Here is an 8,275-nt window from a genome sequence, read left to right on the forward strand (position 1 = left end):
GGGATTTTCAACTGTTTATTTTTTCTCACTTTCTGACAACGAATCTCCTTCTCATAAGCCCCCGTCAGAAGTCTTAATGAAATTCTAATATTTTTGTCACCCCCTTCCATAGAGACAGGCTGTGTATATCCCAGGGGACAAGATTCTCTCTCTCTCTCTCTCTCTCTCTCTCTCTCTCTCTCTCTCTCTCTCTCTCTCTCTGCATCGTTAGCCCAAAACTCATTACAAACTTGTGGGTGATCTCGAAAATAAACGTGCCACTAAAGTTATAGTCCATTCGTCAAGTGGACTAAAGAGGGCTATTCCCTATGAACTTTATTCTTGATGCATCTTGCTTTAGTTTGAGTAATAAGAATTTTAAAGATTCATAAAGAATCGTGTGAAGAATCTCGGAATTTTTAGGCTTGGTTGGTCTGTCTGGGATAACCAAGAGATTTCAAGTTTCTACAAAGACAAAATACGTCAAAATCTGTCAATGTATTGGTCACTTGTATCTGTTAAAGCACTAAGAGTTGTGGAGAATTATAAACAATCCTGTGAAGAATCTGAAATGAATTCTTATGCTGGGTTGGTCTGTTTGGGATAACCAAGAGATTTCAAGTTTCTACAAAGACAAAAAACATCAAAATCTTTCAATATGTTGGTCATTTGTTTTTGTTAAAGTAATAAGAATTATGGAGAATTATAAACAATCCTGTGAAGAATCTGGAAGGAATTCTTATGCTGGGAATCTTTGTTTGTGGTAAACAGGAGATTTCAAGCTTCTATTGTGACAAGAAAAAAAAAATCTAATGGTTTCGTCACTGAACAAAAGATGAATTTACTTGACTCAAGAAAGCACTATACTTTTGTATGATATGCTAACCATCATATGGTGACGCTATGCATCATTATCATGCTTTAGACATGGCACTGTTTAAAGTAAACCACAGTATTATTTAGACAGATTTAAACTTTTTTAATAACAGATCATTCCATTTACTTGGGAACATGAAACTCTATATTTCAGAATGTCTTCAGTTTCAAGAAATGAAGGATTTATATTTTACTCCTAAAATACAAACAACTAATTCTAATTCGCGTTTTGCTGAAATGAATTAATTTAAAAATGACCATCAATCTTTGATATATTTATATATGATATATATATATATATATATATTTATATATATATATATATATATATATATATATATATATATATTATATTTACATCCATATATATATAATATATATATATATATATATATATATATATATATATAAATATATATATATATATATATATATATGTATATATATATATATATATATATATATATATATATATATATATATATATATATATATATATATATATATATATATATGACAACCAAATTCCAAGGTTGCCCCAACCGTAGGAACTTCTCTCACGCCTACCATAGACTCTAGGGAACGCAGGAGAAACTCAGATCTTGAAATTTACTTAATAAAGTTACGAAACTACTTTGGAGGGCGACAGTGTCAAATGGGGTCGAGTTTGACCCTGGCGTGAATTCGAAATTAGATGATGACGTCAGAGGCATAGCCTCTAATATAAAACGTTATTCTTGTAGGAAACTTGTCCCATAGAACTTTAAGACTGTTCATGATCAAATTAGAATATTAGATTAGGACTTTATATATTTTCTAATTTTTCACTTTTGCTCTGTTATTGATTTTGAGGCAAAAACCAAAAGGCTTCATTAACAAAAATTTTTGTCAGTTATTGATGATGAGTTGAAGACAAAAAGGCTTCAATAATAAAAATTTTATCAGTTATTGATGATGAGTTAAAGACAAAAAGGCTTCATTAACAAAATTTCTTATCAGTTATTGATGATGAGGTAATAACAAAAAGGCTTCATTAATAAAACTTTTTTAGTGCCCTTTAAAAATAGGCCATATATCTAGGAATACAGTCAATCTGCCACTGAAATCTAAGTAAAAAATTTATTTATTCTAAAAATAATTTCCTTATAAGTCAGTGCAGCTACAAATTTAAGACACATTTCAGTGGTATAATTTATCTACGAATACAATCGACTGTATCACTAAAACCTAAATATAAAAGCCTGAAGTCACACCTCAGTAATTTATCTAAGAATACAGTCAACTTCATGACAAAAACCTAAATTTATAAGCCTTAAGTCACAATTTAGTAATATGATTTACCTGAGAATACTGTCATCTGTATCACTAAAATCTAAATATAAAAGCTAATCTTACACCTTAATGACAATCTTTCTAAGAATACAGTCAACTGTATTCTATGTTTAAAAGCTACAGTTACACCTTAATGACATAATTTATCTAAGAATACAGTATTCTAAGTTTAAAAACCTTAAGTCAGTCCTTAATAATTTATCTAAGAATACATTCAACTGCATCACTAAGACCTAAGTTTAATAGCCTGAAGTCACACCTTATTAACATAATTTACTTAAGAATACATTCAACTATATCACAAAAAACTACATTTATAAGCCTTAAGTCACAACTTGGTAACATTATTTACCTAAGAATGCTGTCAGCTGTATTCTAAGTTTAAAAGCCTGAAGCCACACCATCATGACATAATCTATTTAAGAATAAAGCCAATTGTATCACTGAAACCTAAGCTTTAAAAGCTGAAGTTTACACCTTAATAATTTATCTAAATATAAAGCCAACTGCATCACAAAAACCTAAATTTAAAAGCTGGAGTTACACCTTAATAACTTATCTAAGAATACAGTCAACTGTCACAAAAAAACTAAATTTATGAGCCTCGAGTCACACCTTAATAATTTACCCAAGAATAAAGCCAAACTGTATCACCAAAACCTGAGCTTTAAAAGTTAACTTCCACCGACAACAATTTCCATCTGAGAAAGCAGCATTTGACAACCGTGACTCGCCTCTCGTCGAGCCGCGAAAAACCTTTTACTCCGGGGAAAATGAAACTTTTTACGCGGCATGAATATTAATGCCTCCTCCCTCAGGTAATCTGAGAAGGATTCCTCCGGCGGGGAAAATTCCTAAGGAGGAGGAGGAGGAGGAGGAGGAGGAGGAGGAGGAGGAGGAGGAGGAGGAGGAGGAGGAGGAGGAGTTTCAAGGTTCCTCTCGTGAATAAGCAAGGAGGATGGAGAAAGAGAGTGAGAGTGTAGGATGTTGGGTTTTAAGCAGAGAGGGTGATTAAGAGTGACAGGAGAATTAGGGGATCAGTGAAACAAGGAGATGAAAAATGGAGGATAAAAATATAGTGAAAGAATGACAAATAAACAATGAAAGTAAACTTAGAAGGGAATGAAGGAGTAATAAAAAAAATAATGTAATATGTTGATGATGGATGGAAGGCATAAAAAAGATGGCACAAAAAATGGAGAGAAAGAGAAGAGGAATTAAAGAAAATAGAGAAATAATGGTGAATGTATTAAAAAAGACAGTAATATATATATACATACATATATATATGTCTATATATATTACTGTCTTTTATGTATGTATACACATACATACATAAATACACACCTATATATATACACATATATGTCATCGTCCATTAATACTGAAAGCTATATAAATTAAACCAAATGCTCATAGGATAGTCAGTCGAAGTATCTTACTATACAGAGCGTCCATTAGTTGTCAATGGCCTCTTTGGGCTTGTTCCATACGAATAGGGTTCATCTACTGAATAATAATAATAATAATAATAATAATAATAATAATAATAATAATGAAAGCATTACGAATTCAACTGACCAAATCAAAGGCATCCCAGCTAAGTGCCAGAGTTATTGGTTCAGTATCTCATTAAGTCGAGGCTGAGCCTCAATCGACCAAGTACATCAGAGTCGAGTTCCATCAGACGCGTCGAATTCTGGTGTAACTGCGGTTTCAGTGACGTGGCTTAAAGATTATGTGTTAATCTATAGCTTTCTCTTGTTCATTCAATTTCTGTTTGTGTCGAGTTGTCACTTAGTGAAATGTATTAGGTGTCCTTGTGTTCAAATCTTTTTTAGAATAGTGATGTGGGTTAAAGATTATATATTAATTCATAGCTTTCTCTTTTTCATTTCATCATTGGTCCATTAGTGTATTAATTTTCATTTTTGTTTCACTATTTCTAGAACTGCTTTCGTCTGGATCACGGTACTTTGTCCTGACTAGAATAACTGTCTAGTTACTTGGCATTCTTCTTCTCTCTTTCAAATGAACAAAAGTTAGGGCCTTCACATTCTCTACACTCCTAATACCTTGAGGAACAAAGCAGTGAATAAAATTGCACGCTGTCAGATGAACAAATTAAACCTTCAGTCAACTAAATAGTGAGGGAGAAGAACCACAACATCTGTTGGTTTCGTCCTAAAATCTTATTCTTAAAAAAGAGAAGAGGATTTTTGTCCTCCAAAACCTAATGAGTACGACAAAGGGGTGAAATGACTTGGGAGGTAAGACGAGACAGACTGACTCTCTCCCTCTCTCTCTCTCTCTCTCTCTCTCTCTCTCTCTCTCTCTCTCTCTCTCTCTCTCTCTCTCTCTCTTAAGCTGTCTGTCTGTCTCTCTCTATCTCTTTCTCTTTGTCTGTCTGCCTGTTTATCTGTGTTTCGTCCTACAATCTTTTTATACTTAAAGAAAAGAAGAATACATTCAGTATGTCCTCCCAAACCTAACGAGTACGGCAAGGGGCGAAATGACTTAGGTGGTGGGAGACGAGTTAGATCGACTCTCTCTCTCTCTCTCTCTCTCTCTCTCTCTCTCTCTCTCTCTCTCTCTCTCTCTCTCTCTCAACCTATATTTTGTCCTACAATCTTATTCTTACATAAAATAAGAAGATATATGCCCTCCAAAATCTAATGAGTACGACAAAGGAACGGAATGATCTGGAAGGTAAGACCAGTTGGGCCAAATCTCTCTCTCTCTCTCTCTCTCTCGCTCTCTCTCTCTCTCTCTCTCTCTCTCTCTCTCCCGATAATATTTCCCGACAAGTCCAGGGCTATTCGCAAAAGAACGCGACCGTCTCTCCTGTCGCCAGAAATAAGGAAAAAAAGGAGAGAGAAATTTCTGGCGCAAGATCCTCATTCAAGCGAGAAACTTTGTGACATCGGGAGACAGACAAGAAGGTTCCTTCGGCTTTTATTAAAGGGGTATTGTCCTTTTTCCCCCCTCCCCCACCCCACAATCCCCCCCTCCCATTCATTTCGTGGAATTTGGGTTCTCAGGACCATATAGACGTCCCCTTTCCTCGTGACCAAATTATATCCACACACAAACACACAATCACACATACACTTACACAAAATGGATTCACAAACACACACACACATATGCGTCGTTGTCTTTTTTGTATATAATCACATGTTTGTGTTATTTACACAAACACACTAAACAAAAAACATTACGTTTGTGCGTCAGTGTTCACCCATGAATGCTTGTAAGTAGTTATTTGTTTGTGTTATTTACACAAACACAGCACGAACACATACAATGCCCACAAACACACTCACGTTTTTGAGTCAGTGTTCACCCATGCCTACTTGAGAGAGAGAGAGAGAGAGAGAGAGAGAGAGAGAGAGAGAGAGAGAGAGAGAGAATCAGTCAAGTCCAATTTCTTTACAGTTAACGAACTGTAACTTAACACATGGCTGATATTGGCACTTTACAAGCGCTTAATGTCAAGATACTTGTACAAAGAGAGAGAGAGAGAGAGAGAGAGAGAGAGAGAGAGAGAGAGAGAGAGAGAGAGAGAAAGCATCATTATTATTTAAGAGCTTTTCCTCCTCTTCTGTTCCTCATCTCTCTCTAAAATATCATAAACAAGCAATTATAGAGAGAGAGAGAGAGAGAGAGAGAGAGAGAGAGAGAGAGAGAGAGAGAGAGAGAGAGAATGCGCCGTTCTTATGCGACGCCCCCTGAGGTTAAGGGCGTCTTCCACCGTCAGGTGCAAACTGTCAGAGACACCTGGTGGACGTTTATGAAGTCTACGATCTCTCATCTTTAAAGATTTCTCATAGACGACGATCATGGATGATCGTTCGATCCGGAGGGACGATCGGAAATCGATCACTAAGGGGAAATATAAGAAGATTTCTTGGGAAACTTGACACCTGTTTAAGCAAAATTACGAGGTAGGGAATTGAGGATTCTTTGGGGGAGCAGAGTTTAAAAAGGGTTGTTTGTCTGTCAATTGGGCCTCTCTCTCTCTCTCTCTCTCTCTCTCTCTCTCTCTCTCTCTTCTCTCTCTTCTTTTGTTTTGTATCTGTAATAATAATCCGAACTTTTATGTAAATGATTATTCACTTGACTGTCTATCTGTTCTTGGGTATGTTTATGGGTACTGGCAAAAATTAAAAACAAATACTACTGCAAAAAACAAAATGCTTCTCTGAGTAAAAGTCAAGAAGAAGAACGAAGTCTAATGTTGATAAACAAGTAAAAAATACGAATCGACTTTTCTGTACAGGGTGTAATGCTGTATGAGCAGCGGCCCATGCTACTTTCAGACACGACACGGTGGTGGCCTGTCCTATTGAGTTGCCAGACGCACGATCATGGCTAACTTTAACCTTAAATAAAATAAAAACTACTGGGGAGGCTAGAGGGCTGGAATTTGGTATGTTTGATGATTGGAGGGTGGATGATCAACATAGCAATTTGCAGCCCCCTGGCTTTAGTAGTTTTTAAGATCTGAGGGCGGACAGAAGAGTGCGGACAGAAAAGTGCGGATAGAAAAGTGCGGACAGAAAAAGTGCGGACAGAAAAAGTACGGACGGAGAGACAAAAAGCCATCTCATTAGTTTCCTTTTACAGAAAACTAAAACCTGTTCCTTTTAAAAAAGAAAAAACCTACAAAAATATTACAGCGGAGGCGACTCCAGGAACCAAAACGAGATTCTTGCGAAGATCGAAGCGCCCCATTTCACCAGAAGTGGGTCGATTTTTCCACGAAAAAAGAAGAAGAAGAAGAAGAAGAAGAAGAAGAAGAAGAAGAAGAAGAAGAAGAAGAAGGAAGAAGAAGAAGAAGGACGAACTTCAGAAGTACCACCGAAGGAGAGGACATCAAATAATGATGATGATGACGACCTGGAGAGCCAACAAAAGAGAGGGTTTATTGGCTAAGCAATAACCTGTCTTCCTTTCCTTTTGTTATGGTGATATTAAAGAGTTCTTGTATTTGTTTGATGTTGAAGAGATATAACTAATATATGTTATGTAGGGTTAAGTGCGTGTTTTATATATATTATATATATGTATATGTATATATAAATGTATTATATATATATATATATATATATATATATATACTAAGAGGACCTATTCAAACTGGATGGTATTTATAGAGTTTTATAAAAAGTTACAAGCTTTCTTGGACAAACAGCCTCCATACATTCTTTTTAAAACTCCTGAACAATCCATCTCGAGGTCATATAAATTATTTATCACATACACAATTGTTCTGTGCATTATAGAATTACTAATAAAACTCTATTAAATACCATCCAGTTTGAATGATAGTATATAATACAGAACAATATATATATATATATATATATATATATATATATATATATATATATATATATATATATATATATATATATATATATATACATACAACACTTACTATGTATATATGTGTGTATATACATACATACATACCTACATACGTACACAAACCTCTCTTTTGTTAGCGGCTCTCGTGGCCATCATTATTATTTGATGAACTTTTCTCCGACGGTGCTATTGAAGTCTATTTTTATTTTCCTTTCGCGGAAAGATCGACCCACTTCCATTGAAATGACTCTCATTTCGTTTCCTTCAGTCTCCTTTCCTGTAATGTTTTTGTAACTTCGTGAGAGAATATATATATATATATATATATATATATATATATATATATATATATATATATATATATATATATATATATATATATATATATTTATCATATCAGACTTACTTCTGCTATACCTGAAAAAAGGAATATTTTATTTATTTATTTATTTTTTTGGCAACAGTATCTGTTTGTGATATTACTACGGTAGTTACTGTGATTGGGAATAGTATTTTAGGCAGATGTTTAGAACTGTTAGAACTCGTGTCTAGAAATGCACCCTAAACCTTTCCAAAGCATTATTTTTCAAAAGGGATTTTTAGGGCATATGTATATCTAATACAATTTTTGTTCAAAACTGGAAACAGAAAATGAATTCCATATTGTATAGCAAAAATCAAATCTAGTTGTCTCAATATATTAAAATAAAAGTGA

Source organism: Macrobrachium rosenbergii, chromosome 7 (genome assembly GCF_040412425.1).
Source record: "Macrobrachium rosenbergii isolate ZJJX-2024 chromosome 7, ASM4041242v1, whole genome shotgun sequence".
NCBI classification, from domain to species: domain Eukaryota; kingdom Metazoa; phylum Arthropoda; class Malacostraca; order Decapoda; family Palaemonidae; genus Macrobrachium; species Macrobrachium rosenbergii.